Raw genomic sequence first — 12259 nt, 5'->3', positions numbered from 1 at the left:
TACAATACGTATTTATGTACTCCATAACTGCGATTTCTATTGATGGCTGTAATTGTTGTTTGGCGAAATAAATTTACATTTTCATATCTCCCTTGTTTACACCCTTGATATACTATGCACGAATCGGATTTCCAACCACGACGAAACATAAACCAGACTTCAAAATCCGAGACGACGACTACACGAGCTAGTCCAAAGGCTAGAAATTTCGGAATTTGCACGTAGATCAATAATTAATCAATATATTTATGTGTTAAAACAGCCGTACGGCTAGACAATCTCCATAGCAAAGGCTATATACACGTACAGAGCCGTACGGCTAGCCTATTGTCTAGCCGTACCGGGCCGTACGACTAGCCACTGCCTTAATACCTCTTTGGGATTGCACATTTCTCGTTCATTATTTAATGTCAACCGTTGGTTAGATATGTGTAGTAACCTGATATGTTCGTCCAAAGACATTTTAAAACTTTTCTCTAAATACTAAATACCAAATATCTATAGGTCTTTGTTAATACTATTCTAAACATAGATGGTGACGTCACTACGTTATTGTCAGTAAGACCGGTGTGTACACAATGACTTAATACGGCAAAAAGTTTCATAGATAACAAATATAAGTGCAATGTAATCCTGTTTGGTGGGGTGGGTTTTTTGAAAAAAATAGTGGCTGCATTAATGGCTGCCTCCATGAATAACATTTTTAGCAAAAGATAAAATTAAACTTAATCTGACTTTTTGAATATGATCCCGTTAATAAAGTGTCGTCTAATTAAGTCTCCACAATTAATGTGCACACGTGGAGTGAATTTTAGTAAATGCCAATTAGACAAACACTTGGCTAACTGCAGTAAACATTACCCTCAACGGAGTTACGCAACCAACCAAATTCCAAAGAAATTTCAGAGAAAATTTCTTCCGTTTGAACAGACCTCGTCTGGAACTGCAGAAAAAGTGATATTTTCCTGTCAAAAATGGAAATTTCGAGCATTTTTGGTGTCTTGCAGTGGAGTTTTCTTGTGTGGGACTATACTAAATTCCACAGAACTAATTTACAATGTTTTGAAGTCAAAGTCAAAGGCTGTGGCAAATGAGCGTGGTGAATATCCCTGGTATTACTGGTGGACATATATAAATGTTGACTTAGGCAGCTTTCCAGTGAGGATTGCTCTAGCTGCTTTACTTACTGGATGCGGTATGTTGTACATCATTCCCCAGTCTTCGAAATTAGCTTTGAAAAGTTACATGCCAGTCGGGCCAGTTACTTAAGAATTTTTACATGCCCAACATATTTTTTACATGCCCAAACTTTTTTAACCCAAATTATAACAAATCACAACATTTTAACACTTACATGCTACACATAGTAAAGCAGAACATTTGTTTCAATAGTAGTGAATACAATTACAGCTAATCAATCACTAGAATTAAGACGGTCGATCGTTACACAAGTGCTCTTGAAAAGAGTGTTCTCTGGTGTCATCGTACCATTTCTTGGCTTCCTTTTTCTCTAAATCATTGTCAATTTTCTATTTTGGAAGTGCTTTATCGGGCTTAGCCCCATCAACATACCTAAGATACTGCCTCTATGTCGACAATGACATTAAATTTTGTTTACATTGACAAAAAACGGAAGCGTATTACTTGATTGAAATGATTGATTCAAAAAGCACATTCTCGATTAATGTCTAGAGAAACTGTCGATAAGAACCGAATGTGACCGAACTGCATCGGTCAAAAACAATAACGATGGCGTGTGCAAGCAGGTGGGTGTTGTTAAACCAATCGAATTTCATTGTTTTACAACTTACGGCAAGGTGTTTGTTCGCAAAATTGTAAAATAGATCTGCAAATATCAAGAACCGCTTACGATTTTTTTTAATCAACTGTCATTTGGCTTCAATAATTTACATGCCCGGCGGGCCACAAACATGTATTTTTGTATGTGCCCGGCAGTAATTTTACTCGCCACGGGCGATCGGGCGTGTGCTAATTTCGAAAACTGATTCCCATTACCAACTTGAAATCTTTAGACTTCAAGGAAGAAAACTTCCTTCTTTGCTTCCAATATTCCAGGATTGAAAATTGCCAGGATTATACCAGGGTTGATTTTGAAATCTGATTAATATTTTACTTTGGGTAGGGGTAAAAATTTGTTCGCATGCACAATCATCAAAGAACGAATATTACTATAGCTTCCTCTGCTTCCAAAATGTACGCAGGGTACCAATTTTGTCTGCTATTTTATTTATTTATTTCTTATGATTAGCAGGCCGCTTGCACAGAAATGACCTGTAACTGACAAAACTTCTTTGCTACTTTCAGAATATCTTACAAGTCAATGAAATATTGCAAATATGGGCCATCTTGAAATCTAAAGAAATCAGGGGTTCTGAAATATTTTAAGAGTCTACTTGTCCACGGACAAGTTGGACCCACAAATTCACTTGTCCGTACCAAAGAAGTACTTGTCCGTACTTTTAAGATAGATAAAGGAAAAGGTCATTACTAATTAAGCAAATAATACAAGCATACACTTTTGTTAACTTCTATTTTAAATTATAAACATAGTTAACTAAAAAATTCACATGAACAAAAAATACAAGCGAGATGTGCATATAATAAGATCACGTTTAAGTCACACATGATACCATCTCGGATATTTAATAATCTCAAAATGACTAGACAATTCACTTGAAATAAAATAATCTCCGTTAATTATAAGTATATAATTATCCGCGAATAAAGGAAACTCCTTACAAAGTTTACATGTACACACATCGGCAACGTTTTCAAGCCAAGGAAAATCAATTAGCCAAGACTCAACAAATTCTCGTTTACGCTTGGCGTCATATGTTTATCATATTCATACTTGGCTTTTCTCTTCTTTTCCGACGCCAAACTGATTTTATCATTGGTCTGATTAGCATCATGGCTTGACGTTGAAATGGTTTTATTATATATAAATCGATTGCAAGTCGTTAGAACATGTATGCGGCCATTTGCAATGTACGAAAAGTGTTATCTTATGCATGATTGGCTGTTGCTATACACATGTGTGCTGGTTTCTCTATTAAATTTTTTTCTTATGCGTTGCTATATATACTCGTGGACTGGTTTACTACATTAAATAATTATTATCAGAAAATAACCTACCTCCAGTTGAAAAAGTGTGCCAGTCCGCAGATAAATCATAAGCTATTTATATAAACTTTCGTTTTTGATTTTTGGAAAATAGAGTAGTTTCGTTCTCGAAAAAAAATTACCACGGAAATTTAACTTGTCCCCGGACAAGTCAGCTTTCAAAAACTGCTTGTCCGGAAGGGGAAATTGACGACTCGGACAACTCGGACAGCATATTTCAGAACCCCTGGTAATCCATTACCAAAGCCAAGCACTGCAATAGCATATTGTAAATAAACATTTTAATCAAATTGTTTATTGATTACCTATTTGCAAGGTTGCTGGTTTTTATTAACTGCATTCAAACTTTATGCGTACTTATTTTATTGTATGTGCAAAACACAAACATGTTTTCCGACTGTTGTTTTTAGCTCACCTGAGCGATAGCTCGGGGTGAGCTATTGTGATCACTCACCGTCCGGCGTCCGTCCGTCCGTCTGTCTGCCTGTCTGTCTGTAAACAATTTGTAAACATCTTCTTCTACTAAACCATTGAGCCAATTTCAACTAAATTTCATGTGGAGCATCCCTAAGTCATGGGACAAAAGAATTGTTAAAAAAATTTTGATCACATAACCAAGATGGCCGCCATGACCATATATGGTAAAAACCTTAAAAAATCTTCTTGTCAGAAACCGCTCATCAGATTTTCAAAAAATTTCACAGGGATGACCTTTGAAGGCTCCCCTGAAAAAGTTGTTCAAAGAAATTTGATTCGTCAAAAAACATGGCCGCAGGAGCTCGTTGAACTTTGCATGTTTATTCGTTTTTGCCTATTTTGTGAAACTTTAAAAAATCTTCCACATTTTTTGTCAGATCCTTTCCAAATTTGCACAGTGTCTTTATATCAATGAGGACACAAACCCTACAAAAAATGAGCATTATTGGTCCATGAAGTACAGAATTACCTCCCCTTGAATTGAGAAAATGGTGTTTATGCAATGATGTCCAAATTTTTCATCCAATTCTTTCCAAACTTGTAAGGATTTAGCATGGTTCAAACAAGGGAAACAACTACGGTTTATGCATGTTCTTTTTATTACAGATATGCCTCCCTTTAATTCATTCAAAATCTCATTTTACAGCAGAGATTCCAAATCTGACCTGTAAATGAGCCCCATATTTACTGCCAGTGCTAGGTTACCTTTTCCCATTTGATCATTCTTAAGTATTGGTCTTGTAATGCTGCTACTGCTTCTGCTACTGCTACTACTACTACTACTATTACTACTACTACTACTACTACTACTTCTACTACTACTACTACTACTACTACTACTACTTCTACTACTACTACCACTACTGCTACTACTACTACTACTACTACTACTACTTCTACTACTACTACTTCTACTACTACTACTACTACTACTACTACTTCTACTACTACTACTACTACTACTTCTACTACTTCTACTACTACTACTACTACTACTACTACTACTACTACTACTACTTCTACTACTACAACTACTATTACTACTACTACTACTACTACTTCTACTACTACTACTACTACTACACCACCACCACCACCACCATTCACAGTGACAAAAAACGTATTCACACAATGGCTGCTACTACAACTTATAGCCCATATAGTGGGGCATGCATGTTTTACAAACAGCCCTTGTTTCTATGGGATTTTAACCACAACTGTTCATGTTTATCTCCGACACATATTTTTAGGTCACCTGTCATGAAGTGACACGGTGAGCTTATGTGATCGTGTGATGTCCGGCGTCCGTTGTGCGTGCCTGCGTGTGTCCGTGCGTCCGTCCGTCAACAATATGTTTGTGTAGACAGTAGAGGTCACAGTTTGCATCCAATCTTGATGAAATTTGGTCAAAATGTTTATCTTGATGAAATCTGGTTTGGGATTGTATTTGGGTCATCTGGGGTCAAAAACAAGGTCACTAGGTCAAATAATAGAACAACCTTCTGTAGACAATAGAGGTCACAGTTTTCATCCAATCTTTATGAAATTTGGTCAGATAGTTTATCTTGATGAAATCTGAGTTGGGATTTTATTTGGGTCATCTGGGGTCAAAAACTAGGTCACTAGGTCAAATAATAGAAAAACCTTGTGTAGACATTAGAGATCACAGTTTTCATCCAACCTTTATGAAATTTGGTCAGAATTCTTGATGAAATCTGGGTGGGATTGTATTTGGGTCATCTGGGGTAAAAATCTAGGTCAAATAAATAGAAAAACCTTGTGTTGACAATAGAGGTCACAGTTTTCATCCAATATTTATGAACTGTGGTCAGAATGTTTATCTTGATGAAATCTGGATTGGGATTGTATTTGGGTCATCTAGAGTCAGGAACTAGGTCACTAGGTCAAATAATAGAAAAACATTGTGTAGACAATAGAGGTCATAGTTTTCATCTGATCTTAATGAGTCAGGTGAGCGATTCAGGGCCATCATGGCCCTCTTGTCTGATACAGTATTGTTCTATTTTTTGTGTGTATATTTTCAATGTTCTTTATGATATTTGAATAAAATGACAAATACACATTCCTGATGATATGGATGGTCTGGTTTATAATATTTGACTTGGTTATCACCAGATATTGCAACTATAAAGACTACAAACATGTTCAAAAAGCTAGGGCTAAGGGTTTCCCCCCATGGCAATGGGACTCTGCCCTTAATCCCCAATAATTGCGGCCCAACACTCCTGATTCACCAAAATGACCACCTAAGTAATTACAAATACATCTATACATATATATGGTTGTTATTGTATTTGTTATTAAACTACAGTTAAGAAGTTATGAATACCGTAACATAGATAAAATTTGGCTATATAAAATTAGTCATACAATTTTCTCTGAACCATGTATATTGTATATTTAATTTTTAGGTTAAAAATTGAGGTCATTTACTTATGTCAAATCAGAATGATTTATGTAGTGATAACTTTGACTATAATTAAATGCTGTGTTCTTACTTTTTCAGCTGTCTTTGTTCTGGCAATGTCAATGATGTACCCATCGCGTGTTGTTCGTGAATTAACCATATTAAAAGGACATGAAAAGCTTCTAATAGAGACCTATGGACCTTTTGGAATACCCAGAACTATTGAGATACCATTAAAAGATCTATCAGCAGTTTGGGGTGCTAAGAGCATCGCACAAGAGAAAACGATGCCTTTGAAAGTAAGAGGAAAGCGTTTCTTCTTTCAAGTTTTGACTGAGAAAGGACAGATACACGACAAAGAACTTTTTGATCATGCAATTGCAGTACAAAGATTTGAGGTTGAAAGATTATCTTGGCGAAAATAATGTGACATTGTTGACTTCGCATTTTATGCCAGTAAGAGGAACACTTTGTATGACACTGTTATATCTGTGTAAACTACAGAACTAAATAAAAGAAAACAATTACTTTTGTCTCCACAGTCTCCACAGTTTCACTTACAAAACAATCTTACATACTTGCATGAAATTGACTCAAGCAAAAACAAATATAGGTTTAAACCAATGTATGTGTTGTTCAACTCATGGATCAGCTCATTTTTAGTTTAATTCCTTAATCATCAGTTTCCAAATTCAAATTAGTTGGGCATAACATGCAACTTACGAAATCATATGTGTAGGTGTTTAGGACACATGTAAAACAAGACAATTTATTGAATCGATACCCCCACCTAATAAATTTGGTTTATGGATGGATGCAGAACAACTTTGCTAATAAAGGGCAGTGTGCAACAAAATTTGTTTGACTTGACCTTGGCCAAACGGACAAGGGTCTTGCATGTTCCTCACTGCCTCAGGGAATTTGTTAATTCCTTGCTTTATAGTAGAACTCTAACAAAATACACCATGATTAATCAAAATTCGTAACATTTTACCTCAGTGTGTGACCTTGAACCTAGAGACCTTAGTCTTAATGTGACACTCAGCCAGATAAAGGAGAACAATTGTAGGAAGTTATTACAGAATCCCTTGATGCATAACAAAGTAATAGATAAATTAGGAATAATTAATCAAATGTGTGAATTTTGATCCCAATTTGTAGCCTTTTACCTTGCCTCTATTGTTATGAGTCTTTAATATTACTAAGCTGTTGTTGATCGCGTTAAGTTTCAGTGCTGTGACTCACATGGTACTGGAGATACAGCTGAAGGCATTAAAATCTTAGGGTATATAAAAAATGATATTTTTAAGTAAAAAAGGCCATAACTCCGTTTTAACCGATGGTTTGCCTTGCAATTTGACAGTCATCATCTTCCTATCCATATGTACACTCAAACCAAGTTTCAATGAAATCTGCCTAGCAGTTCTAAGATGTGGCTCCTGACACAGTGTTCTTATTTTCTAGTCAAAAAGAGCCATAACTCTGTTATTTGCAAATGGATTGCATCAGCATTTTCGTACACCATCTATATATACACTCATACCAAGTTTCAATGAAATCGACCCAAGCAGACAAGAAATATGGCACCAAACACAAAAATGTATGCTTATTATTCCTGTCTGAAGGCAGAGTGATATAGTTTTGGCATCTGTCTGTCTGTCACAATTTTGTCAGTCCTTTATCCTAGAAATATATATCATTTCAACATGAAACTTCATGGGTGTACATATATCAATGCCAAGAAGTGCCATGCTCCAAAAGAAAAACCCTTCAGTTTCCTAAAAGTAAATAACAGTTATAGCCTTTATATGATTGTGTATGATGTGTGTTGAACTATATAACATTTCAAACTGAAACTCCATGGGTGTTTAGATGTCAATGATCTTGAGTGCCATGCACAAAAACTACAACTCTTCAGTTTCTTAAATAAGAGTTATTGAACATTGTTGTTTTTGTATGATGTCCATCTTATCTGTCACCACTTTTTAGAGCTATATCACAGAAATTATAAACGATTTCAATATGAAACTTCATGGATGGATCAAGGAGAAGTGCCGTGCAGTACACAAACCATAACCTTACACTTTCATAAAAACAATGTAAAAGCCCTTTGTAGTTTTTGTATGGAGTTACTTTTCAGGGCTATATCTTAGATAGGATATAATATTTCAACACAAAACTTCATGGATGTAGAGACATCAATGAGGAAAAGTACTATGCCGAAGAACCGTAACCCTCAACTTTTAATAATAGTTTTTACCCATTGTTGTTTATTTACAATGTAACTTTTAAGGGCTATATCTCAGATACCATTCAAGATTTCAACATAAAACTTCATGGTTGTATAGATGTGTTTATCAATAAGGATAAGTGCCATGCACAAGAACCATAAAAACTTTTACACTTTTAAATAAGAGTTTTTGCCCTTTGTTGTTTTGTATCTTGTCATTCTATCATAAACCTTTTCAGTGTTATATCTAACAGTAATATGTCCATTTTACTGCCATTAGTTTTTGTTCGAATATCAAGAATTGTGTGTATGTTTAACCAGGTTTTCCGAAGGAAAAACTGGTTATTAGATTGGCGAATGTCTGCCGGCGGGTTGGCGGGCGGAACAAGCTTGTCCGGGCCATAACTTTGTCGTTCATTGTCAGATTTTAAAATCATATGGCACATTTGTTCACCATCATTAGACGGTGTGTCGCGCGAAAGAATTACGTCGATATCTCTAAGGTCAAGGTCACAATTTGAGTTTGAAGGTCAAAAATGGCCATAAATGAGCTTGTCCGGGCCATAACTTTGTCGTTCATGGTCAGATTTTAAAATCATTTGGCACATTTGTTCACCATCATTAGACGGTGTTTCTCGCGAAAGAATTACGTCGATATCTCCAAGGTCAAGGTCACAATTTGAGTTTGAAGGTCAAAAATGGCCATAAATGAGCATGTCCGGGCCATAACTTTGTCGTTCATTGTGAGATTTTAAAATCATTTGGCACATTTGTTCACCATCATTAGACGGTGTGTCGCGCAAAAGAATCACGTCGATATCTCCAAGGTCAAGGTCACAATTTGAGTTTGAAGGTCAAAAATGGCCATAAATGAGCTTGTGTGGGCCATTACTATGTCATTCATTGTGTCATTTTAAAATCATTTGGCACATTTGTTCACCATTATTGGACGGTGTGTCGTGCGAAAGAATTACGTCAATATCTACAAGGTCAAGGTCGCCACAACTAAAAATAGATGGATTTTGAAACAACTATGTAACTATGAACAATCAGTAACAATGCACATTTTGATTTTTAGTTGTCTCTCTTTATCAGACTTTTTTTCTAATTGAAATCAAGGTCAATTTTACACAAGGGGGTTAACAATACACATTTTGAATTGTCTCCCTTTATCAGACTTTTTTTCAACTGAAAACCTGGTTTTGTGACAATTTTTTCCCTTGTTTTTTATATATTATAATATTTTTTAAGTTATTCAACTTATTATGATTGTGTAAGTACATTGTATGATACTAAACAATACGACAATCGGTGAACATTTCACTTGAGAGCGAAACCGTAATGGTTCTCTTCCTGTTCTTCTTTTCCTTCCAGGTAGTGTTCTGGGCTCCTCTGGAGCATTGTCGCACAATTGTGACAATGTACATGCGTAAGGGGAAACGCGTGCAAAACAGCTAAAAATCAAGATAAAAACAAGTTGCTCCAGAGTTAAGGCCTTAGAATGTCCATCATGGTCTTAAAGACGTCGAGGGATGGTGCCATGAACGTCGCTTCTGGTAGGCTGTTCCAGATGCGGATGCCAGAGGGAAAGAAGGAGTATTTGTAGACATTGACGCTGGCAAAGGGTACAAGGAACCTGTTCGCGTGGCCTCTTGTATGAGCACCAGCTGATAGTAGGATGTGCTTGGATTGGATCTCTACTAGGTTGTTTATGATCCTGAACATCATGATGGCTTTGAAGTGCTGGCGACGGGCTTCTTGTGTCCCAGTCAAGCCTTTTCATCATGGCTTTGACACTGCTGGCTTGTTTGAAGTCGCCTGTGCAAAATCAAGCAGCTCCTCTTTGCACTTTCTCAAGCTTGTCGATGTTGGTTCTAGTGTGCGGGTCCCATACTGATGCTGCATACTCCAGCTGAGGTCAGATCAAGGACTTGTAGCATGTGGCCTTGATATCTTGTGGGCATGCGCTCAGGTTTCTTCTTAAAAATGCTGTGTTGTTATTAGCTTTCTTACATGTTGCATCAATATGGCTGTTCCAGGCAAGGGTAATGTCGAGTGTGACGCCCAAGTACTTTGCTGTGTTGGTTTGTTTGAGGACTTGGCCATGTATGGAATATGAGCCGTCTATGGCTTTGCGCTTGTTGGTTATACGGATCAACTCGCACTTGCCTGGGTTAAAGTCCATCTGCCAGTCCCTCTCCCACTCTTGAAGGCGACCTAGGTCTTCTTGGAGTGCCTGAGTGTCATCTGATGCGATGGTTCTGTATAGCAAGCAGTCATCTGCAAAGAGGCGTGCTGAGGAGCTAGTTCTGCTGGGGAAGTCATTAATATAGACCAGGAACAGTAGCGGACCTAGGACCGTGCCTTGGGGGACTCCCGATGTTACTGGGGCTGACTTTGATGTCGTACCGTCAAGTGCTGTTAATTGATTCTCCCACGATGTTTCATTACATTCGGACACGTTTTACTGTGTTAAAAAACAGTCAAGAGATATTTAAATTATCTAAGCGTGTATTTGCTATTCATTACAATATGTGACTAAACAATTAAAACAACAACTGTTAAACCTTTGTTTTCAATTTAATTATTGACAAACGTAAATTGTGTTCCTTTATTTTAAAAGCATGGTATACGCCGAATATCTTTAAGAAATTCTTGATACACATTTTTATTGTTACAATATGCTACATGCGACGTCAGGGCGTATGTCTCGCTTGGGCAAAAATTTATCAACATATAATATGTTTATTGATAGATATTTGTCTACTGGGACCAGATTTATTCGGGTGTCTGTTTATGTCCGGCGACGTGCAAAGCGCGTAGTTTGCGGTGTCAACTTTTAGATTCTTACCACCCTTGAGGCCACTTTATTCGACCAATATTGATGAAATTTGGTCTGTATGATAACCTTTATATCTAGGCCGAATTCAAATCTCAGGCTAGTGGGTACGAAAACTAGATCACCTGGTCAAATCTTAGAAAAACATTGTTTGTTATGAACATATCGAGGATAAGTTTAAAACTGGATAACATCAGGTCAAAAACCTGGTCACCAGTTGAAATAATTGGCACATAATTGCGCTTCGATTATTTGTACGGGAGTGAATACAGATGCTTGTTGACCTACACGAAGCACAAAACGAGAAACAGTCACAAGAATTTCGAAAATTACTTTTGTACATCTCTTAGAAGTTAGTCAAGATTTGTATTTACTATTTTGCTATTCAGTCCATGGCAAGTGATACGTTTATTTATTATAGAACCGAAAAGGTTATTTATTGTGTGTCCAACTGTTTGTGTGTGGACTTTTATGGATATTTATTTGTTATTTCTAAACAGTAAATTACATATGTCTCCGAGAAAAGAACGCTTGTTTTAAAGTGTGTTAACTTCCGCGGGTCAGTAATTTTGCAATTCTAATGACGCGACTTTCGCCGTAATGAACTTCATGATATAAAACACAATACCAGTATACTAGTATATCACCTTCTCATATTTAGTGTTAGTGTGATTGCAACCGTCAAATGACGTTATGTATAAATAGTGACGTTATTGTTTTCGCGCGATTTCCCAAAATAAACGTTTGATAGATATGTGCATGGAATTATTGATACTATCTTGTTGCGGACTAAAATTTGAACGTTTAAAAGTGTGGCGCATTAAAAAAATGACGAAAAAGAAAGCTATTTGAAATCGCGCACTGATATTATGTTCGTCAGATGACATCATTTGACGTCGTTTGCGCGTGCGTAACAACAGAGACAACGTCATGTTATAAGTGACGCCATTGTCTTTGAGCGTTTTCCCAAACTGAACCTGTGATAAATATACAATGTAATCATGCATATATTAATAGTATCTTGCTTCGGACTGAATTTTGAACGATAAGAAGTGTGTTTTTGTATAAAATCCTTTCTTGTAAGAAAGCTAATTAAATTCGCGCACGGCTACTTGACATTCTTCAAATGACGTCATTTAAC

At 36.6% G+C, this 12259-nt stretch overlaps 1 long non-coding RNA gene across 1 annotated transcript; it reads left to right on the top strand.

Annotated features, from left to right (window-relative positions):
* Positions 1–617: 617 nt before the first annotated feature.
* Positions 618–10067, top strand: LOC127871720 (uncharacterized). The gene is made up of 3 exons (XR_008045517.1): positions 618–1195; positions 6149–7152; positions 9654–10067. It is a non-coding gene; the product is annotated as an uncharacterized LOC127871720 (long non-coding RNA).
* The last annotated feature ends 2192 nt before the right edge of the window (positions 10068–12259 follow it).

The sequence above is a fragment of the Dreissena polymorpha genome, chromosome 3 (assembly GCF_020536995.1).
Source record: "Dreissena polymorpha isolate Duluth1 chromosome 3, UMN_Dpol_1.0, whole genome shotgun sequence".
NCBI lineage: Eukaryota > Metazoa > Mollusca > Bivalvia > Myida > Dreissenidae > Dreissena > Dreissena polymorpha.
Note: the sequence above shows the minus strand (reverse complement) of the source record. Positions and strands in the feature narration are given on the sequence as shown.